The sequence below is a fragment of the Mesitornis unicolor genome, unplaced genomic scaffold (genome assembly GCF_000695765.1).
Source record: "Mesitornis unicolor isolate BGI_N332 unplaced genomic scaffold, ASM69576v1 scaffold9404, whole genome shotgun sequence".
Lineage (NCBI taxonomy): Eukaryota > Metazoa > Chordata > Aves > Mesitornithiformes > Mesitornithidae > Mesitornis > Mesitornis unicolor.
Genome location: NW_010180782.1, coordinates 16850 through 42240, shown reverse-complemented (window position 1 = coordinate 42240; position 25391 = coordinate 16850). Strand labels below are relative to the sequence as shown.

At 39.1% G+C, this 25391-nt stretch overlaps 1 protein-coding gene across 1 annotated transcript in view; it reads left to right on the top strand.

Annotated features, from left to right (window-relative positions):
- LOC104539614 (protein arginine N-methyltransferase 8-like) overlaps positions 1 to 25391 on the top strand; it is a gene marked incomplete at its 3' end in the record, with an annotated part of 40915 nt that overhangs the window by 886 nt on the left and 14638 nt on the right. The window lies entirely within an intron of this gene.

The window sequence follows — 25391 nt, the reverse complement described above, 5'->3', positions numbered from 1 at the left end:
GCTTTACGGCTGGTTCCCCCAGAAGTTGGGTGGGCCGGGAGGAGGTGAGGCTCCGTCAGGGCGTCAGGGATACGGGGACTGGGAGGAGAGTAGAGGGAAAGGAAAAGGAAAAGGAGAGGGAGAGGATGAGGGAGAGGAAGAGGGAGAGGAGTGCGGCGGTAAGGAAGGGGGTCTCTTATTTGTGTGTTGTGAGGATGCTGAAAGGGACGAAGGAGATCTCTTGCTGGGCAGCACTGTGGCCGGCTCTGAGTGCTTTTCGGCTGGCGGGACGCCGAGGAGCCTTTGCTAGGGTTGTTTGGGGGACTTCAGGAGTACCCGTCTCTCTGCAGCATCCTTGGATGTTACCAAGCGGAGCTGCCGGCGGCGGGGGCGGAGCGCAGGAGCGATCCCCCTTACGCCCGGCTGGCCTGAGCAGCGCCGAGAATAGCTTTTGCTTTGCCTTCGGACCGAGAGAAGGGTACCCGGCGAGCTCAGGTTTTGTGCAAAAAATCCTCTCCCACCGCCTTTCCCCCCCATTACCTTCGGTTTCCTCAGCCTTTCCCATCTCGGCAACACTGGGGTTGAGCAGCCCTTGTTTTATTTGTCTGGGGCTGTGTCTTGACCTCAGTGAGACTTCCCAAGGGATACGGCAGTGTGCGAGTTCTCCTATCTGGAAAAGCAGAAGGATGCAGGATGCAGTCCCAGCATCTCTGGGAGCGTGTGAGAGGGAGACAGGAGAAAGTGCGAGTGGGTGCCAAACTCCCCGTTTCTATTAATAGACTGTGCCGGGCACTCTGAACGCTTAGCACATGGTTAAGCGGTATCCAGCACAGCCATGGACAGACACCGCCCCCGCCATGGACATTGCACCCCAACCAACTTCAACAGCTTCACCCCCCCAGTTGCCCTGCAGAGGTGATAAAGAACAAAAGCAGCACTTCAGTGTGAGTGGGCACGTTCCCTCCTTTACTCCTTAAATGCCTCTGCAAAATGTCTCCTCGTTTCACATAGTCCTCCCAGTAGGTGTCCCGCTCCCTCATGTATTCCACATTTCCCTTCCTAATAGTGCTCTGTTTGACCTTCATAAATATGCCTCCTTTGCCATGCCAGGTGAAGAGCAGAATTTTCTTAAATGGTTATGATGTAAGCGCCAAATGAAAGAACGTGCCTGTTACTGCATTACAACCCCATAGAGTACTGTTTGCAGGAGAGGCATCTATAAATAGCAAGAAGTCTGGCTGCACAGCTGTAAACTGCCGTAGTACTGACAGCACATATTGCATTAAAGGTCCCAGGATCCTGGGCTGTATTGCAAAGAGAAATGTACAAGCACAGCCAGTTCCTTTCAAAGCCATTTTTCAATAGAAACTGTCTTCAGACAGGCAAAATAGGTGAGAGGACCTTTTTAAATATCCCTCTTCTATTTCAATTCACTCTTAGTACATTTTTTCTTGTTTAACAGCCTTTCGTGCAATGCTGCACTAACTGCAATGTCATCTTATGGAGAGGGCTTTATTAATGACAGATTCATTCTGATGCTGCTTACAGGTTAAGAGAATATTAAAGTGCTGTGCTTCCTGTCCTCAGAGTATCCATCAGCAACACATTTGCAAAATGAGAGTGAAAACATTGCAGATTAGGCATATCCTGCTGCGCTTCAACCTTAAGAAAATCAGAAGGGGTACATTCATATCACCTGCCAAGATATTTTCTATTTTATTAATTTTCATATTTGTGATGTTAAGATCTGTTATGTACTGAGAGAATTAGAAGTGCACCAAGGAAAACATGCCAACACCTCTGAAGCTCTTTCACTCGTCAAGCATCTATATTTAGCCAGGTCATATGATACCAGTTTGACCTTCAAACCTGCATTTCTCTGACTTTTTCCTGAATTTAGCAAATGTTCTGTGACAGAAGGAATACAGGACAAAGCATTTCACTTTTGAACTTACACAGTGTCAGAGAAAATTAGAAATTGGTATAAATTTGCTTCATTCTAAACAATAGGATATCAGTAATACCCGATTTGATACTCATTAGATTTCTGAAGTACTTTGATGCCATGGTGATAGGCATGATGTAAAAAATGTCAGCTATAATGAGAGATGAAGTGTTTAAACATTTAACAAATTATCAAAATGCCCCACTTCTAAATCATTCCAAAAACCTTCTGGTTCTTGCTCAGATTAATTTGAGCCAATTACTTATGCTGTACCTTTATAGAATTTTAAATTTTAAATTATTTTTTTTAATTTACCACAACTAAGAGCATTAATTAAACATTTGGTCAAATATGGCAAGTATACTGTTTCAGTAGTAAAGTAGTTTAAAAAATGCAGTAAGACAAAGAATATGGACACTACATGTACAGACATTTACATTACCAGTGTCTTCATAGCTTTGTATCTTGATACAAAACATAGTTAAGTGAATGGAAACGCTGCCACAGGTGCTGTTGGATCTTGGATCAAGTTCAGAATAGTTTTGTAAATTTATTGTACTGGTAACAGCCTGATATGAGTCTGTCTGCCAGAGTCTAAGTGGAACCAGTGGGTTTTTTCTATGTATTTATACTAGCCTGGGAGTACATAGTGCTTTGTATAACAATAAAAGTAAAGGGGAGTAAAATCGTAAGTCTTTTCTATTTAGAGCCCCACTGAAGACCATAGGGGTCCCACCAATAGGAAGCTTGCTAGAATGGTTTTGGATCTTTTTTTGGAGTGCACAGGGAAAAAATGATTCAGAAAATCTTTATAACCCTTGGCCATCCCATGAACTTCAAGAGAAGTTTGATTGGAAAAAAAGTCTGTAGAATTTTTCCTCAACATATAAAAATGAACCTCTGTATCTTTAGTCATGAAAGAATACTTTTCTAAATATAATGGGGCTGTTTGCACAAATAACAGATCCAGAATTTAGTTCTCCACAAATATTTAAAGGCAGGCAGACAGAAAACGAAGTGAAAGAGAAATTGTTCTTTGTAGAACATACACATGTATCATAGAATGGTCGGAGTTGGAAGGGACCCTAAAGATCGTCACGAAGATGATCATGAAGATCATGAAGATGATAATTTTTAAGATTCATTACAAAGATTCTGTAAAATTTATGGTGCTGACCTGCTGTAGATTTTGGTTTCTGGGTCTTTTTATTTTAAATGTATTAAGTGGAAGCTATATTAATAGTAGGTCTGATATCCGTGATGGGTAACAAATTGAAAGAAGTGAGATTTCAGAAGAAGTGTGCCTGAATGTAGCCTGTGAACCTGTGCCAGTGAAGGGAACAGCAAAAAGTGCCAGGGTTTATATGTACATCTGACAGACACACACATCTACACCTAATAGGTTAGTTGCTGACTGAAACAATTTAGAACCTGAAACTTGGCTGGTTTTGTACAATGCAATTGTGTAGTAACCTCATAAAAGGCAGTTCTTATGCTGAAGACTTCACACTGTCTGTAGAGACAAAAGATGCCCATTTCACTGCTAAGAATAGAGGCATTAGGTAATTTATTAATGGTAGCAAAATAGAGTCCTCCATGAATGCCCTATTCTACAAAGTCTGGGTTTTGGTTAGAAAAAAAAATTCTTTTGAAGATTTAGGGTAATCGGCATAATAGATGTGCTTCCCCATACAGCTGAATATAACTAGCACAGAACCATGAGATCCAGGTCTGTGAAAATAACTGCTCTGTTATCAGAAGTGGGGAGATTACAATGTCATATCTATATGAAATCCAGCCAGACTGGATACAGCCATATACTGCTGAGGGGAGAAAAGATTATAAAATATATCAAAATCATGAGCTTTCCTTTGTGATTAATGAGTAGGAATAGGGTTTTCTCCTTCATAAGTTATCAAATTACAAAAGAACAAAAGCAGAGCAAGAGTGTGTCAAACAGAACAGTGGACTGAATTTATTCAGTAAACCCAAGTTTTGTTCCTGGCTATTATACTGGATGATCTGGGAGATATAATTTAGTCCCTCTGAGCTTTCCCAGTCATACTGTTCAATTCTGTGATTTATTGGTGAAAGGTGCTGTATAAGATTATTTGATTTTATTAAATCACTTAGAACACCGTATATGAATGAACATTAATGAGTGGGTGATGTTTATACAAGAGAGAAGTCGCTTTGCTATTTGGTGTACTTCCTAAGCTAACAGAAGTCATGACAGATCTGGCATGGTGTCACATAGCTAGCTGAAGAAGCTTATGATATAACTTACAACCTCACTGAGTGGCGTCCCACACACACGTCACATAACTTTAACAAGAAAAGTTGTGGTAGCTGGTTTGTGCAAGTAGTATAGGTGAGCTATAGAGACCAATGGCCCATGCTCTAGATGTTTTGTGCTGCTGACAAGGCAGTCAGAAAGCTGACCCATTATGCCAGTGAAGGATCTTTCACTGTGGGTGTAGTTTGATCACCAAGGGCTATAGAGGCAGCTCTGAGTTAAGGCAGAGAGTATTCCACTTCAGTGGATTTTGAACCTGTGCAATGCTTCTATTGAGACTAAGTAGCCCATGCTACTTAGACTAGTAACAAGGAAGTTTTAATATTGTCAAAGTGCCTTATTTTTGGTTTCTAGCCAATTCAGGAGTGGGGGAGAAGAAATATGGCTTTGAGCCATCCTCTCCTACCAACTTCAGCTATGCAGAACATTAATTTAGCTCAGCTGAAGATCTCAGTATAATTAAATGCATTACATTCCTTTCTTACACTTAATACTAAAAGTTCAAGACATTGTCCATAATATTTTGGCCCCATTGAAGAAACAACTTTTAGTTGGCATTAATAATATAAATAGGACCAAAAAAAATTATGCTTAAATAAAGAATAACAGCAATCACTCAAAGCAGAGTTTCAAGGTAAAGATTTTGTAGTGTGAATCATCCTCTGCCAGCATAGGGTTGTGAGCAGCATTTCAGTGTGAAGAAGACTGCTATTTTTTAGAAAGGGTATGGTTCATCTTGGTGACATTGTGTTCCAGATCATAAGTACCATTGTGGCAATGCTAAAAGAGAGGCTCCCTGCTAGTGAGCACTTTGCACAGAAGCTGCTGTAATAACTTTTTTTCCAACCTCAGTCTATGAAAACTTCAGAGAAGAGTGCAAGAAATTCTGTAGATGACCACCTTTGTAATTGTTCTACCCCCATGCCAAATGTAAGCTTAGAGAGACTGACTCACATGCCTTCCAGAGCTTCGGCTTCAGCCTGATTTTGAAAGATGAAGGCCTGTGCCCTTACTGGTACAGGCAAAGCAGAGAAATACATAAAGGCAAAAAAAAACCAAAAAAAAACCAAAAAAAACCCAAGCCTGATCTTTTCAGAAGATTTTTGCCTCAGACTTTCTGACTTTGTAACAAAGTTCAGTCCATTGACAAATGAGGTGACAAACAGCTAAAGGGGCTGAATGATAACACTGGTTGGTACTACCCCTGATTCCACAGAGAATCCTGATGGCTGCTGTCCTGCTCGCTAGCTTTAATGCCAGCTTTATTTTCATCTAGACTTTAGGATGAAATAGAGTTGTCATTTCCATAACTTCCTTTCTTCTTTGGGAATGACCTTTAAACAACTCAAACAAGCAGCACTCATCTCAAGGAAGCAAAGGGGAGATTGCCTGCTACATGGCCAAGTTGATGGCCACAAGGGTGTCTTCAACATGCCAGAATGAAGCAATTGCTGACTAACCACAGCCAACCTGACTCTCTCCTGTGTTACTGAACAGGTACTGACTGGCTCCATGCAGTCTCTTGGCATGCTATTGCTTTCAAGCTGTTGTATGGGAGCTTTCTCACTTCACAGTGACTGTGAGAGGATGGGCACTATTTTATTCTTAGTATTTCAGTTTTAAACTGAGATTTAAGCGGTGTAGAAAGATGAAGGAAGATGGCTTTATTTATTTCGTATAAGCTAGGTTTATCAGGTCCCAGTTGTGAAAAACCTATATTAAAAAACCCCCCAAAATTTAAAAGTTATGTAAAATTTTCTGTTTTCCACAATCTGCATATTTCTAAAAATAGAAACTCAGTTGGAAAATCTGGAATAGAAAATCTATTTAGCTTCATTTTCTTGCATCAACAATTTGGAGATTCAGAGACCAGAATTGGAAATAAGGCAGACTCACTTGAAAAAACACTCACTGCCAAGTTTGCTTTTTCTGTTAAGTGCAGAAATTAAAGATAATTTTCCTTTGTATTTTGAGTGTGAAATGTTAGGTGATCATAAATAAAATCTCAGTCTTCATTTTCCAAAATGAAGAGAATATTTCAGTAACAAAACATTTGCAAGGAAATTATGCTGGAAATAAAATGTTTGGCTAAAATTTTAGACAGAGACAGAATAAAGAAGATGAAAAGAATACTATTCTCCCTCACTTGAAATATCTTGTCCTGCAGTTCAGACAAGCTCTTGGAAGTTTTGGATATATTGAGAACTGCATTTTACCTGTGTCTTTTCGTTCCAGAGTGAATTATTGTTTTAAAAAGGGCATTACCATCTTTTTTAACCATTATTCACAGAAAAGGAGTTCCTTAAGCTTTTCTGAGGAAGGATGGTAAAAAAAATTGCAAGAGGAGGCATGGAGGTGTGTATTTTCTAAGACATTGTTTTATACCACTGTCCTTCTCACCTTTTCCCAGTGGCAAACTCTTCACTGCAGTGCAGTTGGCAAGCTTCACATTCAGCATACAGTTTGGTCTGGACCATACACTTAAATTCCTAGTGCTCATCTTGCCCTGTCCAAGTATCCAAGTATATCTGAACCATTCTGTCACAGTCCATCTTCTCCTTTTTAAAATAAAAAGTAGCATTTTCCTCTCTTTTTAACAGTACAATCAAAGTAAATATATACTGGTTGGGAAGCAGTGGCATATAGTGGTATCCAAGGATTAGTGCTGAAGTGTTCCTTCAGTGTCCACAATGCACACCTGTGGTCACTTGTGGTCTGGCAGTTCTTCTGTCCTTGTCCTTTTCTGGCCACACAGCTTATGTTTCATGTCTTCTAATAGCACCAGAAAGCTCAAAACCAGTCTCAGAGCCCAGAATAATTTGTGACCAAGCCAGGGCCTTGCAACAACGGTCTACTGGTCCAAACTTTTCCCTGTTGTGGACCTTAATTTCTCACTTAGAAAGAAGGAGAGGAGACCATGCCATCTGCTTGAGTTTCTAGTTGCATCCTTGTACTGTTCTTCAATCCATTGGCCTGAAGTTTGACCCCAGCTTGGGATAAAGACCAGCTACTGATTTTCTTTCCCTTAGCCGCAAATAAAGTAATTAACCCTTCCCATAACTCCTTCTGAACCTCTTCTGTTTGAGGACCATATACCTCATGACTGTGACATGATACATAGTCACAGAGATCCCACTGCCTCTCTAGGCAACCTCTCCCAGTGCTGCACGCACCTCTCAGTGAAGAATTTTTTCTTATTGTCCTATCTGAAGCACTCAAACTGCGAGTTGCGACCTTTGCACCTCATTATCTCACCTGCTGCTACTGAGAAGAGTTTGCCTCCATTTTCTTTTTAACTGTCTTTCAAGTACTTGCAGGCTGCTATTGGATTGTTCCTTAACCTCCTTTTCGACAAATTGAACAAGTTCACACAGTAATCTTACAAGTCATCTTCTCAGGCCCATGACCACTGTATTATATAGCATCTTCCCTACCTCCTTTTAACTAAAAGCTCTGCAGAAATGTTACGAGAATGGAAAGGAAGAATATTTTCTTAACTGAAAGAACTTAATAGCAGAAGACTAAATGATTAAATACACATGGCCAGTTAGTGTCAATAAAGTCTATTTTGCAGAAATCCCTTGTAAGCGGGCCCAGCTGTATATCTGTCATGTTTTACTTTGGTATTTTGGGTTTTTTTTCTTACATACTTCCTTTTCTAAAAGAGAGGTCAGATCTGAAAAGCAGCATTGCTTCTTACCCACAGTTTGCATCTTGTGTAACTGTACAGCTGAAACCGCTGTTTCAGAATAGAGGTCAAAGGTTATAATGAAATTATTTTGTGAAAGTGGAAAATGGGAAGGAGGGAAGAAAAGCAGACAGGAAAGTAGGTGGACAGGGATGAAGAGAGAGAGGAAGGGTGAAAAGGAATGGGATGGAAGGAAGAGGAGGGAGGAAGGCAGGACAAAAAGACAGGGAAATATAGTCAACATCCAGAGAAGCTGCTCATTTCCATAAAAGCAGGAAAAGAAATATATACTTCAATTTACTGTCAGAAAGTCTCAGAATCACATTGCGACTCCTGAAAGGTGGTCTTACCAGTAAAGACCAAGGTGAAGAACACACTGGGAACTTTGGCTTTTTCCACATCCTTTGTCATCAGGACTTTGGCCTCATTTAGAGATGGGCCCAAATTTCCCATAGCTTCTTTTTTGGTGCCCGTGTACTTGCAGAATATTTTCTTGTTGCACTTCATCGCCTTGTTGTCAGATTCAACAAATATCAGGAATCAAGGAGCTGTAGGCAGAGGTAGCAGGAGGCCATCAGGAGAGAGAATCAATTCACTGTTTTACAGCTTGTGAATGCAGAAATAATAGGGGGGTTTGCAACAGCTGGTAGGGTCTAATGCAAACATCAATTTCTCTGTCAGAAAGAGAGAATAAAAACAATGTTGACTAGTTTTTGACTATATTAGTCAGTCGTGGAATAAGAAGAGATAGTATGTAGTTCTAGTCCTGTGATTCACCCCAACCAACCATGAATAAGGAAAGAACATAACACATAAAAACACAACACTGTTTATAATTAGTTATCAAGGTGTTTATATTAAAGCTTCCTTGAAATTTGCTTTTACTGGCATTGTCTTACAAATCAATGATTAATCTCACAAATAACTGACTTACCATACAGTGAGATAGACAGACTCTGTCAGTGAAGGCTTTTCACCCACTCCCATACCCTTGCACACAAACATACTGTTCTCAAGAACCACCCCAACCACCACAGCCATGAATAAAGCCAGGAGAAAATGCAACACTCTTCACTGATCTCTGTGTCAGGATCTTGAGCAGCAGCTTAGCTCCAACTCACCGCAGTTCCACCTCAGGCACTCACACTGGCTTTCACCTCACCTCACCTCACCTCACGCTTGATCACAGTCACATTGTCATTGCTGAACTTGACATATTACTGAGAAGATTATTTTCCTAACTTCTTGTTTTAACTGTATTACCTTTCTATTAATATCTAATCTGGTGAATCTTTATATTCTATGAAATCAAAAAGCTGATTCTTAATTTCAAAGTTGTTCAAAGATGCACATGTCGTGCTACCTATCATTTATCATTCAGTACCAAGAGGCTAATTCAAGCCTCCAGTGCCAAACTCTATCTCACACTTACTAGATTTTTCAAACATACTTTAATGAATTATAATACTAGTACTGTGACAGTGTGTATACAGTTTTAATGGAATTGGGCCAATTCAAAATTGGTTTAATCTTTCTGTTTCCTCTGTATTTGACATTCAATTTCTGTCCTGCTTTTCTGAAAGAATTTTTGTTTAAGCAGATAAAGTTGATGGGAGACAAATATAAAGATTTTAAGCAAATAAGGTGTTTTCACTTACTGCTGTGAGATTTTAATGAAAATGTGAAACTATTCTTCTAGGATTTTTTTAAGAGAAGACATACTTTCATGTAGGCTAAATAGAATTATTTTCTTGAAGAAAAAGTCTTTGTGCCATCTTTTTATATGATAGTTCTGTTCCTTTCTCAACAGAAAGTCAGTAAGAGTCCTTAGTGCTCCTAAAATATGTTTTTGTCACTTTGTAAAGTGGGAGGCAAAAGTATGCTTGCAAGATCTATTTCCACCAGGTAAAACTGAGTATTCTAACTGAGCCTACTGGAAACAAAGGCATTCTGATCTCAGAGCAGGTTTACTCTCATGTAAATGCACTGTTTTCTGCAGATAATTCTTCATTTCCATAGATTCAAAACCAGCTCACATCTATATATAAAATGGTATTAAAAAGGATGAATCACCAGTGGTTTTGCTCAAGAATAGAGTTTTCATCATTCTGTTTCGTGATTGTATAATAATGTTAGGAATATATTTTCTCATAACCCTTTCTTAACTGTAAAAGATGGGTCTGAAGTAGTGAGAGTTTATTCTCATTACACAGAACTATACAAGCCTGATGACTATCAACTGCTTTTGAAATACACTATGTAGATATCTTTTTTAACAGGTGTAGTACAGAACCTATTGGAGTTAACGTAAATTGCTGAAGATCTTTGAACACTTCAGTAAATGTTCTATTAATAATGCAAGAAAAGCTGAACACACTGGTTTGCGCATGTGTGTCAGTAATCAGCATGAATATTTATTGTAGAATCAAGTTCCATACTGGCAGGATATTTAAAAACATTCTTCATTCACCTTGTACAATATAGACCAAAAGTAATTCCACTGGAACTAGTGGGATTGAATGTTAGATACATATCCAAGTTTCTTAAATAACTGCTGAAAATACATTGAGATCAACTGTGGTATTTTGCAGCCTCTTGAGAACAAATATGCTACCCAAGCCAGGAGTTGATGGGCTATTAATCTCAGTGTCTTACAATGAAATTTCTCAGACTAGGTAAACCAAAAGCAAATAATGTTCAATGGCCGAATATGGGCAAGTATGCTTCATTAGGCTAAATTTACAGAGTGCTTGAGGACATACATGTCATCCTTACTAAAAATGAGGACTAGTCAGTCTCAGAAGTACACACGATTGCCTTAACAGTCTGAAGAAAGGTTATTATTTCTTTGTCCATTACTACGCAGACTTCTGAGAAGCTTTCCTTTACCAGGGTTTTTAAATTTGAGATTTAATTTAATTAGCTCCTTCAATGCAGTTACAAAATGCCACCACCATTAGAATAACTTTCATATCCAGTGTAGTTCCAGAGTCTGGTAATTAATGAATTTACAGATATCCAGTCACACAATGTTTCCTACTCTATTTCAAATAAAGATAATTACTCCTCATCTTAGAACTAAAATGCAAATGCAATACACAACACTAGTTCTGAATGAGGAAGACTATGCTATTTAATAATTCAATAACTGCCTTTACATTGTGATCAATTGTCATTTCAGCCACACAGAAAAGTATGCAGTTCCTTAAACACACATTAATATGCTTAAAAAATTACTTATCATGTCTTTATACATATACACACAATGTTTTATATGTGCATAAATTCAAACTGCATATTAGGATTTGACTTTCATTTCTTTGTGCACCCAGGTTGTCAGTGTTATTAGTACTATGTCGGAGAAGGCACTACTGTGCCAAGGTGGGCTCATATACTGTAAAATGCTAAAACCTAGTTAAAGTCTTATACCACATCAAATGTTTATTTTTTTTTCTCTGTTGATGGAGAAACTCTATGTTTAAAAAGCCAGTTGCAAAGAAAAGTCCTAGCTTTTCCTTCAATAATATCCCTTATATTCACTGTCTTCCTCTGTATGGGAGTTCTGAGAAAATACAGTTTACTTGTGGAGAGTTACAGAAAGATATAGCCTTCCATTTCAAGTTGAAATAACAAGCTCACATTTCAGATATAGTGCTAACAAAGCTCTAAAGTAAGTTTAAATTCAACTAACTTGGTGAGCTCTCAATTCAGAAACAGCATTAAAAAATATTTGTCTATTTCAGTAGAGATCACTTTGCATTCACACCTTTGATTCAGCAATTAAATATAACCGGTCTTGTTTTTTAAATTCTGTACCACCTACACATCTCAGAGGTCAGAGAATAAGCCAGCGCACTTGCAAGTCAGATCAACTCAATTAAAATGCATAAAATGCAGTTTATTTACTCTCACAGAGGTCATTGATATGAACATTTTTGCCAGTAGGAATACATTAAAAATATATAAAAGCCCAGTTATCAAAAATATTTTTTCTTCAAAACCTCTTCAGAAATTTAGGCACTGTTACTACATTCCCTCTGAGTCACTCTGTTCAAGCACCTTTCACCATGCCCAGAGAATCTCTTGTAGGCAGAAGGTATTCAGCTCAAAAATATAAAGCAATTATTTTATTGTCTGACATATCAAAGGCAGTCAGAATTAACAGATTATGAGGCAAAGCACTAATATGCTTATTATTTCCAACATAATACACAAAAGGAGTCTTCGTTGGCCAGGTAATCATGAAGGTGGTGAAGGGTCAGATTCTGCTCCAGCTGGGAATGTTCATGTTGTTTCATGTTGCTTCACATTCATGCTTCATGTTGCTGTTGCCATCTTTAGACTCCTTTAGCATGTTGTATCTTCTCACATTGTTTTAATTCCTGAATCCTTGAACTTTATATTTGTATTTCACCCTATTTTATCTTTCATGGCTCTATGCTACAGGCTTTGTCAAAGCACTGTCTTTTAATTTAGGACTTTTTTCAGGCGGATCCCCTGGTATGCAACATCATCAGTTGCAAAGTTCAGGCTGATCTTCCTGGAAGTGGCACCTGTGGTTTCTTGATAAGTTAGCCTGCATGATGAAGTTTGTTTCTTCCCATTGTCTCAGTGTTTGTTTTGTCAGGTCTGTGTCTCTGTGTATTTTGTTTCTGGTTTCCCCATTTTCTCCTTAGTTTCCCAACTTGACAGGTCCCCAGTCAGGTAACGTCACTGGAATAAACTTTCTCACACTGTCACATAACCTTATCAATTGATGTGACTGACCAGGTTTGGTTCTCATCACTGTCTCCATTATCATGTCAGTCAGGTTTATGTCCCCTATGTTCTTGTTAATGGCTTCGTCCTTTGCCAGATAACCTTAAAGGAGCAATGCTCTCCTTCCACATACCTTTGAAATCCTGGCCTTCATCTTAGCTATACTGAATGCCTGTGCTTGCTTAGACATTTTTTCTAGTTCTGCACAGATATTTTGTATGGGTTAAATTTAATGATTTTGAAAGGTTTACTTGGGATTATACTACAATTGAAATGGCCACGTGAATCCTGTAATTTTGAATGATAATTGTTCTGTGCCTCACACACATTTGTATAATTTAAACCAAGTCTGGGTCACCTATTGTGCAGTAAGTTTGATGACTGACAAATTCACTAGATTTAGCGCATACAAACTGCAGCTGTCTGTGAGCAGGTCTGACATTTTCTGCAACATATACTATTTCTATCCAGTCACAGGCAGATATGATAACACTGTGTTAAGTGGCTTAGGACACTAAACCATACTGAAATACTTCAGAGAACTATAGATTCACTAAGAGAATGAATGGAAAAATCACTTGTACCTGGTAGATTAATTGTGCGCAATGTAGATAATGCATTAAGTCACTGAAGTCTTAAAAAACAAGATACCTGTTTTGCTTCATTTAGAATCTCAATGTCATAGTAATCATGTAGTCGCTGTTATGCTCTTCACTGTATATGATAAAGACTTATATTTATTGGAAGCTTAAGTTATATCTCCGCATAAATCCATGACCTGTACAATCTTACAAAGACAGAAATAAGTGCTACAAGTCCCTAGTTATGGTGGCAATTTTCAATAGAATTTAACAATTCTGAATTGTACTTTGTGTTCAGAGTACCTTTTTTTATAAAGAATGAGAACAGTTCTGTAGCAGCTAGTTTCTCCCAAGTCATTAGCAATACTTTTTCCTATAAGATATGTCATGATAATGAACATCAACATTAATCATATTCTATAAAGCACCATTTATCTTTTTCATGCCGTATGTTATATATTTAGGGCATCCTGGCTGCATCTGACATTTTTCATTACTTGCAGAGTTTTCAGAGATGTGAAAGTCTAATCCCTATTAAAAATGCAGGGGCCATGGGAGGTCAAAGTTTCTCTTAAGGAAATTCCCTCTAAGGGGATTTTAAGTTGTAAGTGTACAGGAAGAGTGAAATGACAACATAGGATTAATATTTTTTCTAGAAAGAGAAAATCTGGTATGTGATTCTTGTTTCTATGCATTTCCTTGTTTGGTGATCTCAAATCTTGAGGTAAAATAAAACCGGAAAGCAGTTCAAACACTGATTTTATATCCGAATACATTTGAATAAGCAAATTAAGACTGGAGAAATAGGCTGACAGAAACCTAACGAGGTTCAATAAGAGTGAGTGCAAAGTCCTGCACCTGGGGAGGAACAACCCTGTGCACCAATGTATGCTGGGAGCCACCCAGCTGGAAAGCACCTTGGCAGAAAAGGACCTGAGAATCCTGGTGGACATCAGGTTGAACAGCATCCAGCAATATGTCCTTGCTGTAATGAAGGCTAGGGATATCCTTGACTGTATTAGGCAGAGTGTTGGCATAAAGTGATCCTGCCCCTTTATTCAACACTGAGAAGGCCACACCAGATGTACTGTGTCCAATTCTGGGGTCCTCAGTACAAGAGAGACATAGACATACTGGAGAGAGCCCAACAAAGAGTCACTAAGATGATAAAGGTACTGGAGCATCTCACATGAGGAAAGGCTGAGGGGGCTGGAACTGTTCAGCCTGGAGAAGAGAAGGCTCAGGGGGGTCTTATCAATGTCTATAAATACATGAAGGGAGGATGCAAAGATGACAGAGCCAGGCTTTTTTCAGTGGTGCTCAGTGATGGGACAAGAAGCAATGAGAACAAACTGAAACACAGGATGTTCCATTTGAACATCAGGAAATACTTTTTTACTTTGAGGATGACTGAGCACTGGCACAGGTAGCCCTGGGATGTTATGGAGTCTTCGTCCTAGGAGATACTCAAAAGCCATCTGGATGGAACCCTGGGCAACTGGCCTGAAGTGGCCCTGCTTGAGCAGGGGGCAGTTGGACTAGATGACCTCCAGAGGTCCCTTCCAACCTCAACTGCTCTGTGATTCTGTGAGTGCAAAATCAAACAAAAGATATTAACAAAATTGGAATTCTAAGAGCTTTATATATATGTTATGCATTGCATTCTTTTTCTTTCCTTGGTTGATATTTACAAAATCCATTACATTTAGGAATCTCTAACAAAGGAACACAGTGCCTGGGTTTTCTCAAACATTCAGTCCTGTGAAATGCTGAGTATGTTCACATCTCTGTTGACTATGTTTGCTTTTTACACCTGATGAACTGAGGTCTCAATAAAGTGAAAAGGACCAATGATTTATTACAGGTGTTGGATTGTACAGTGTGTACAATCCAGAACAAAGGAAGTCGAGTCTATTACTGAATGTACTTGCCAACAATTCTATATTTAGTTTTTATGACTTTGTATTAGTTTAAGTCTCTTAACTGTCAGATTTGACTTCACTATCTCCAATAACAATTTAAGATCAAAATGCAAAATTCTGTTTTTAGTGAGAAATCCTAGGTTGAATAAATGTGATAATTATTTGGACCTTTTTAGGGAGGCAGGGGAGATGCTGTTGTCAGTTTCCTTTGTTCTTTCTTCATCTTTTAATCATTTAAATCTTTCTTCATAGTATGGTCTTCAAAAGAAACCTTATTGCTTGTGATATACAATTTGTGTCAGTCATGCTGTCATGGCAGAACTGTGCATTCCTCTGACTCCTGTCATGCTTCAGAATGCTGCTGAAAATTACTATCTTGTCAGCAAAAGGAGAAAAATAAGCACTGCTTTTTATTTGGTCCTGAGTGGTTTTACCTCCAGTGATTCAGTGGCTCAAGAAAACCCATTTTTACAAGACTTTTGCAATGCTTAAGTTCCTGAAAATGTTCACAAGTTATTCAAGTCACTCTTTTGGGATCTTCTTGATGACAGTATTTTGTTTTCCATGCTATTTTAACAAATATGCACAAATCATTGGTTAGGGTTCTCTATCATTGAATCAACAAATCTTCATTACTTTCTATTGTTATTATTTTACTTTCAGTGAGTGAACTAGGATCTGGATGCTGCTCACATAAATTCAAATGCTTTAACATGATGTCTGAATTGGTGGTCTACTTGTTCTGTCTAATCAAGAGGTAAACACCTCTGCATGGCAACTCTGCCTATCTCAAACCTCTTTCTTTCTATTGAGCCTAGACAGAGCCTAGGGTGACTTGGCTGTCAACCTTCAGAAATATAAATAGACCAAACACAGTGTTTTTTCATTTGTGTGACCATCCTGAAAACATATTCCCCTGGAAAATGGAAAATCCCATTTTTTACTCTTGTTTTTTCATATTTTCAGAATCTTCTTCCTATCCCAAACCTCTCCCTCTCCCATCCCAGTTCAGAAGTGAGAATGATGCTGCTTCTCCTCTATCCCGCTCAGCTGCTGGTCATTCCATGAACAGGAGAAATATTTAAAGAAACAGGACCCCAGCTTGATATGTTCAAAAAAAGAAGGAAAAAAGCACTCTTCTATGTCTATAAAACCTAGAATCACCTTGAATCGTCTTCCACTTTCTGTGTTAATTTATTGTAGCTTCCAACAATCACCACTAAACAGACTGGAAAAGAGGTTTCTTTCTCAGGAATAAGTAGTACTGGAGTGACCTAAATGCTGTTCTTGTGGTCTTGAGATTCGTGAAAAAAATAAATCAGCTTTGGCAGATCTGAATTCAGTGACATGGCCAGCAGCAGGCTATAGGGAAACACTATTTTTGCTTCTGTTATTTTTCTCTCTTCAGTTTTTTGGATTTTTTTCTCCTGTTTCTTAGGTCATGTTATTGTTCAGAAAACTGGCAAGCAAAACTTTCACTCCTATCCTTTGAATCACAGTTATTTTAGACAATGCATGGATTTTAATGGATTTTTTTTTTTTTTGGCCCATCCACCACCACGTCAAAAGGCAAGAGAAACTGAAGGCCTGTTCCACCATCAGAACACAGATGGGGTTGGTGCAGTAAAGAATTTTGCATTGCTGTACATCATGCTGTGCCCGTACTGTGACTAAAGAACAATAATGCCAACCTCATATGTGAAAAGGTGGTAAGACTGGCTAAAAAAAGACACTGAATTTGCGTCAATGCATTCCTTTTATAGGCCTTTCAGTACCCAGAAACTTTTACTCAGTGTTTTCAAGGTTTCTTCACAACTGTGAATTGTAAAAGCCTTTCTGAACCCTCTAAGCTTTTCAGGTTAAGAAAAGTCACATGAGTGTCTTCTTCTCTGGAGATATTCAAAGCCTGCCTGGACACTATCCTGTGCCACCTGCTCTGGGTGAACCTCCTTTAGCAGGCGAGTTGGACTAGATGATCTCCAGAGGCCTCTTCCAACCTCTACCATTCTATGATTCTGTGAATCAGTGAAAATCACAGGTCAGAAGCACTTCAATCAGAGAACATCAGTCTTCATGTTAATCGACATATTTACACAGCACCAATGCAAGTTGAACAGAAGCTCAGTTTTACGGCTCTTTCTACTGTCAGTTACATTTTCTGCTCATGCAGTCCCCAGTAATTTTCTTTTTCCTCGACAGCTCTTCTAAGTAAAGACACCTCTTCAGTCTGTACTGATTCTACAGCAATCATTTGAATTACTTCTCTATTGCTGCATAAGTAGAGGGAAAGATGAGCCACTCATGCACATACATGCAAGCCTTGTTGCCTGTGTGCTCTTGTGAATGCGCTCGGCAGAGCCTAAGCTTTTCACAACAAGAAGGAAGAATCAAGACCCACACAAGATGTCCAAAGAAAAGCATGAAAGGGTGTGTGACTGCTGCAGAAAGGGGGTAGCAGAAATGCAAGCTGCCCTTGCATACCTGAGACCTGCAGAAAGGATTCAGCTTCATCTTACAAGGTTTGGTGCAAGTAGTGGTTGCTTGTTGCAAAGAGGCACCGACAACTGTCAGGACAGTCACAGGTTGGATTTTGTAGATAAATCATTCTGCATTGTGTCCATAAATGAAGCAAGGATTTCCACTGAGTCCTAGCCAAGTGTGTGCCTGCTCTCAGCACAAAATAACATATGTTGCCTTCTGAATCAGCTTCAGTGGAAGTGCTGAGACAAAACACCCAATCCCTTATGAAAATGGTAACAGCAAGAAAGGGAAGGCAAATGGTAGCAGAAAAAAACAGGACTGAAGCTTAAGAAGTAGCAATGGAGGTGGTTCAAAGTGGACTGTTTGTGATATTTTAACTAAACTGAAACCATTCAGCATAAAATTTATACATTCTCAATCCAAGGTAAGCCTGGAGGGAGAAGAGAAGATGCACTCTTCATTGCAAATCTTGATGGGAGGTGTCTTCCTGAACTTCCAGGTGCCTAAAAGAGAACAGCGTCAGAGCTTTCCTCCCACCATACACTTAACCATGCTTGTAAAGCAGAAAAGCTACAATTTTTGTTTTAGCAGCTGGGGTTTCTGAGCACAAGTTAAAGACTTTCTGCCAGTTTTCTCCCTAGTTATTTGTTTGCAGTTGGGCCCTTTACATCTGATGAAAACAAATCTTTCAATGCCCTCACAAGAGTTTTATTCTAATAATTACAAATGAAAATACTAGTTGCAGTAGGTGTTAGAGTCCAAGACTCTCCTGATCAGTTTCTTTTAGATATTCCGTGCCTGGAGGATGTAATGTTAAGTATCAAATGTCTTATTTGAAGACAGTTGATGTTAAATGGGATTTCTGATTTAGTAAAGTGATACAAAATACACTGAAAACACAATACAAATTAAGTTACACTTAGCAAAATATAGGAATTGCAATTGCAGTTCAATCATAATACCAATGTAATTCCCATAACTGTTTTTTAATGTGCTCATTGTCATGGCCCCGATTGTCCCCATTCACTGGGAAAGGATACATGAGATGAAGGCAGCTCAAGCCCTTTGCGCTCATTGAAGTTATTCTGTGAGTTGTTCAACTTTTATACTCGCCCGTGCAAGTCTGGCTAATTCAGGGAGGTAATTCATGCTCTTTTAATGAACTCAGGGAGAAATATTTAACTCACCAGTTGATCTACTCAACTGTTGGTAACCGCTTTTCTGAAACAAAGGCCGCCATCTAGTCCCGGTTGTGTTGCGATAAAGTCAGCCTCTTTGCAACAGTTGTAGTCAGTCACACCCTGCATTATTCCCTGAGTTTCATGGGTGCATCACCTTTGCCCATGTCCAGTGAACCTTCTTCCATTTTAAGAGTTGATTCAGAGTCACATTCCACCTCTCGGGGTTTAGGACATCACCAGAGGACACGATGCTCTGATAACCCACACTAAGAGATGGCTGACTCCTTCAAAGTCACACAGTGAGGTGGACTTAAAATCAACACAGAGGAAAAAAAAAGCTGCCAGCCTGCTTGTGACAAGTGATCAAGAGAAAATCTGTGCTTTAACATATTAAGACTCAGTGAACTACAGCTCCAAAGGAAGCGGCAGGGTGTCACTGCTCTGTGCAGGAAAACAGACTATTTTTTGCTAATTGACAAATTGAAATGCCAAATGTAAGACTGTTAAAGGGTACTCAGAATGGCTCTGCTAAAGAGTGATAACTGTGGCTCCACTACAGGGCGCAACCCTGTGAGCATTCTTAACCATACAGGTAACAGGACAGCTAACAAGATGTCACAGGTACAAGAAGAGGAGAAAGGCTCCCACGGAAGCGTCCTTAACCTGGTTATGTTGCTTAAGGGGGATAAAGTCAGAGACAAGCCAGTCACTGAGGGAGTTTTCACTGATCATGGTAAAAATCACACCCCTAAGCCAAAACTGCCCCCTTACTCAATTTTGGCCCCCACTCTCTGAATTTTTGTGTACTATACCCTTAAATGAAAAGCCTGGAGTTAAGACACCAATCAAGGGCAATAGATAAGTGTGAAATGACATTGTAACTTGATCTCAGCTTCTAGTGTATAAATATTTTCTGTTCTGTCCCTATGGTTGTGCTAGGTTTTTTTTGGCATTAGTGATCCTGCACAAGATTGTAATAAATCTGGTATCTCGTCTCGGTGCAGTATTGGCTTATTGCACACTGTGCTTCAAACTCCTTTTGTGAGACAACAGGACTTCAGTGTTGGTGCCTGTTTGCTGGTAGTTCTGAAGCTGCACTGAACTGTGTAAATCAGTGTGCTGCTTTTCTCTGGCCCTTCAGCTCAGGTACTGCCATTTCTCTGTCTTATTCTCTTTTTTGTCCTCATTTATCCTGCAGAGGTTAAAAAATAATAATAGATAAACCTGTATATTTCTTAGGCAGAGATCTTCTCTAGAGCTGAACTATGTCTGAAACTACACTCAAGTGTTGATCAAAAACTTGGCTAAGACATGGACTAGCTGATCAATTGGAATTTTTTCTCCTTCCCTATCCTAAAGCTCAGCAAAGCCTACAGAATATGTCTTCCTAGAACTGTTCTGAAATATTTGAAGCTCAGTGAGAAGTAAGAGAATAACTGGGATATCGATGCAAAGTGACTTTCAGAGATCAGTGCATTAACAATTTGCTAAGCAGAGGAGGGCTTCCATTAAATTTTTTGCTAATTTAAGAAAATCATTTGTACAGATAGAATACTCTGGTTATTTTTGTTAATAATTAGCCTCTAAAAATAGCAGAGCTCTACTTTTTCATATGACTTTCAGCTTACTGCCTGATACTGAGAAAAGGCCTAAAAATATCTGGGTTTAGAGTTGATTAGCACCTTCTGGTTCTTGTTCCCTGTCACTAGGGAGTCGGTCAAGATGATGATGGGGCGGGGGTGAGGCTGTCCAGTGCTACAGCTACTTCATTTACAAGAGACACATCATGAGCATCGATAATGGCGGCTACAGTCCCCTCCCTTTTCTCAACAGATTTTCATGCTTTTGGCAGGTTGATGCAAAGTAGCTTTAAAGTACTAAGCTATTTTTGTTTCCTTTCCGCTTAGTGTCTATCTTGAGAAGTTTTTCATAAGGGGGGTATATCACTTGTTCTCTATTTTTACATCACTGGAACCATGATTGTCTTCAGTAAGGCAGGCACTTATGCAGCATCAATGGTAGTAGAAACCAATAAGAAAATCACATTAGAAAGTTCACACTTCTTTGGCTTTGCATCTTTATAGCTCTTTATGCAATGATCTGCAACAAACTCTTCACTGCACTCAACTTTAATATTTTCAGTACAGGCTCCTATAACTTCTGCTGCTACTTCTACAACAAGCTGTGTGTTGTGATGTGAGGCATTTTAAAGTAATCCTGCTTATGAATATCTTCCTTCACTTGCAGAGGAGTAAAAAACATTAGTCACGTTTACATTTCTGCTCACTGCTTCCGGATAACAATAGCATGTCTTCCCTGGCTTATAGTTGATCACAAAGTGAAAACAACTGCTAGAAAGCTAGGGTTTCATGCCTCAGAAAATGATCTTCTTCTTAAAAATAATTCTTCTTCACAAAAAGAGCTGAATTGCCTAGTCATCCTGGAAATACAACTAACTACCATCTGTTAACAGGCCACTAACATTCTGACTAGAGATCCCTATGCACCATTCATGGCTTCATAGCCATGATGATAAATAGTCTGTAATTCAGAATTTATGTGGAGTTACATCAACTTATCTGGGTCACCAGCCACACATTATGGAGGCTTCTTTTATAGGGCCTTGCACACTGAATGTCGGACTCTGTAGAGAAGTGAAGGAGCAGTCTTTTCATTCTCCAGTGCCGTCTGCCTACACTGTGAGCTATACTGTAGAAAAGGAATATTAGTGTGACACTGATGAGTCCTCTCTGATGCACATAGAAGGGAAGGGACCAACAAGGGCACAACACTGAGAAACCTAGATCCTCCTCTCAGCTAGTCCAACCAGTCTGTGCAAAGGCAGTCCTAGAAAACTGCCTCGTTATTTACTGAGTCCCACATAACAGAAGGAAAAGGAACTGAATCATGACATGCTAAATAACAAATTAGGCTTTGAGCTACACCCAGGGAAACATAACATGGAACAATTACTTCATCTTATTTGACTGCAAAGTGTCAAATCTACGCAAGCAGCAGAGAATATCACTCTGAGGCAAGACTGGTGCTATTTGACTACTTGTATTGCAGAATACAAGGGGAAGGGAAAGACTAACAACAGTAGTTTAAGGCAGTGCTGTTCCAGCAATATGACACCTTCGCAACCTTCTCATTCGGCCATGTCAAACCTGGTCATGGCAGTTGGAAGGGGTAGTGTGAGTTTGGCCCCTGAACAGCACAACGTAGCTGAGTATTACTTGTTGGTGGTAAGAAGTGTTTCCCTGATCAAGCCAGATGGGAAATTAAAATATCAGTATCAGTGCAAGTAGTAAGCATTTAATGTTAACAATTGTCACCACCAAATTTAGAGGTGACTCTGCAATGAATGCTGAGGAATGAAATTGATGTGGTTTATTTTTAGATTCCTTGAATTTGTGACCAATATTTTAAAATCCACTGTAAGACCTGATGCATTTTATTAATGCAGAGCTATTTCTTCCCCTTGTGCAACTCCCAGAAAGACACATCAGAAATAAAATGACACTAAACTTGGAAAAGCACTTCATTTCCCAGAGGCTATAGCCTAATTTAAATGGAAAATTCTGCTATCAATCAGCTTTTCCTCTTTCATCACTTTCAACACTAGACAGGCAATAGACATACCTCAAACCTTCCCCCTGAACTACCACAAAAGCTAAGCCTCTAATAGCCATGTCAGAACAATAGGCTCTTTCCTCTTCTTGTATCTGTGCATCTTGATAGCTTTTGCTCTAGAGAGTTTTGGGTGTAGTGCTGCAAAAAGAAGAGATCTGTCAAAACTCCTGAAAACCAGAAATCTCAGAAGGAAAATCTATTGCAGGAAAACATACAACATAGTTTATATCTACTGTTTTTTGGGGGGTTTTTTTGGTTGTTGGGTTTTTTTTCTGGATAATTGAATGAAAAGAGAAGGAAAATTATTTCATGGTGATGAGTCAATTTAAGTGCTCTCTAGCTTTTAATGGTTATTTTAGGTATTAGGTTCACTTCAAATTTGATAGAAGTAATACCAATTATGTAATATATGGCTGGCAGTAACAGCTCTCACAATTGACCTGTTTTTAATTTTAAATTTCCATGATGATATCAGAATTTCACACAGTCAACATTGATAGGCTGAGGACCACTTGTTACAGCACCTTCCTCTTTTTTCACTGCTGTAATGTCTCAGCTTCTACCAAATGAATGAAGAGTGGTGAAATTAAAAGTCTGGAATGTCTCTCAGAAACACCATAGCCTTTATTTCTCATCATGCCAGATTTACTTACAGGTATCAATTGTGCCAAAATAACCAGTGTGCTTGAGTATATCCTCCTTGTCCATTCCTAATTACACTGAAGAATAGAAACAAAAACGCAGAACATCTAGCCACAGGACATCACAGCTTGCCTCCTTAATGAGTTTTAAAATTCTCTATTTAATTCTCTGCCTTTCAGATCCTTGACTCATGTGACAGAGACCATTGCACTGTAGCAAATCCATATGCTGTATATTTATAGAATCATAGAATGTGTTGGGTTGGAAGGGACCTTTGAAGGTCATCTAGTCCAACACCTCTGCAGTGAGCAGGGACATCTTGAACTAGATCAGGTTGCTCAGAGCCCCATCAAGCCTGACCTTGAATGTCTCCAGGGATGGGGCCTCCACCACCTCACTAGGCTTGGAGGGAACAGCATGGATATATCTGGAGATTTGTTTCCAGATTATTGATTGCAATAACTTAGACTCTACCCTGTGAAATGAACAATGAATTTAGCCATCTGTCAGCTGTAGTTCACTTGTAATATTACTCACCAGAGGGCAACGGTTCTAAAACATGATTCCCCAATGAGCTGAAGCTGTGAAGCTCTCTGACTTCAATAGAAGCAGGTTTGAGACTTTAGCCAGCACTTGAAAAACTCCTTATTGTGCAACTTAGCTCACTCCTCATGAGGCTTAAGGGGCTTCAAAGAAACAGATGGGCAACAGAGTCTAATGATAGACCATCTGCTCTACACAACAGGTTATAGGTGAAAGCACAAGGCATTTCGCCAGCTGTTCTTTATAACACTGATCTCATAAACCAAGAAAGTGTTGCAGTTAGGGTTGTTACATTAAGTCTAAAACAATAATAGATATCAGGTCTGTCATATGCCAAAGATAATGAAAATGCAACCTTGTCCTAGAAAAGTACCTCTCAGCATTTTTTAAATAATGCTTTGCTATCCTTTTGTGAGGTGCTTTCATGAGGTACTTTGCAAAGAGTAAATTTCAGTTAACAGTAATAACATTTCCCTCATATTTCTTTCTGTTCTATGCTGAACTAGGACTGCTCATGCCCTGCACTGGACCTTCTACTCTACACACATTGCAAAATCAATCTTTATAAAAAGGAACAAAACTTCAATTAAGCGTCAACATCCATAACTACGATTTGTCACCTGTTGTTTGGGGTTTTTTACTGCTGTACCTAAGCTGCACCGTAATGTGCAGTAAACAGTCAAGAGGGCAGCTTGGAAGAAGAGCATTTTCACTACCTGCACGGGCATACAGAATCGTGTAGAACTGCTCAGACTTTTATAAATGCTACAGATACTTAACATCACTCCCATCCTTACGTTCTGTGATTTAATTTCCTATCATTTCAGGCCAATTCTGTTACACGTAGTTTCAAAAGCTTTTCATTCCAGACTGTTCTATTCTATGATAGTAAGACATGGATAGTTATGTTTGTACTATGCAGGAGATATAGGTGGCAATGGCAGGATGAACTTATAAACCTGAGCCTAGTGTAGATTATGGGATGGGTTATAAATTTAGATGTATATATTTATACACACAGTAGGAATAGAACCTGTTTTCATGAGATTAAAGAATGCACACTATGAGAAGAACAAAAGGACATGACATTCTGGAATGAAAAGCTTTTGAAGCTACATGGGACTTCTGGAGGTCATCTAGTCCAGCATTCTGCTCAGATAAAAGATAACTTTAAAGCTAGACCAGGTTGTTAGGGACCTTCTCCAGATGAGTTTTGCAATCTACAAGGTTGGAGACCCCACAGACCCTCTAAGCATTTGTTTCAGTGCTTCACTTCTGTTAAGGCAAAGAATTATTCCCTTATACCCAACTGGAAATTTGCTTGCTTAATTTGTGACCTGTCACTAAGAAGATTCTAACTTTTCCCCAATAGGTAGTCCCTGTTAAGAATCTTGACAGTATATAATACCCTGTCAGATCCACAAAGATATCACAGTTCTTTTTACCTTTAGATATCTAAATTCCTTTTTAACTTTCTAACAACAAGTAACAGATTTTCAAACCTTTGTGAGTTTTGCATTCCTTCTTGCTACTCAGTGTTATTTCTGCTACAGCCTAAATATGCCAGCCATGATTTCTGAGTTGTTCTGGACACAGGCTTTATTCTAAAGCAAGTAACAGAGTCTCAGATTTCAGAACATGCCTCAGTGTTTTCACAATATTTTTACTATCACCTTTACCTTAGGGATAACATGTAGCAATTATAATGTACTCTAAGCTATAGTTGTCTGTAAAGGACAATG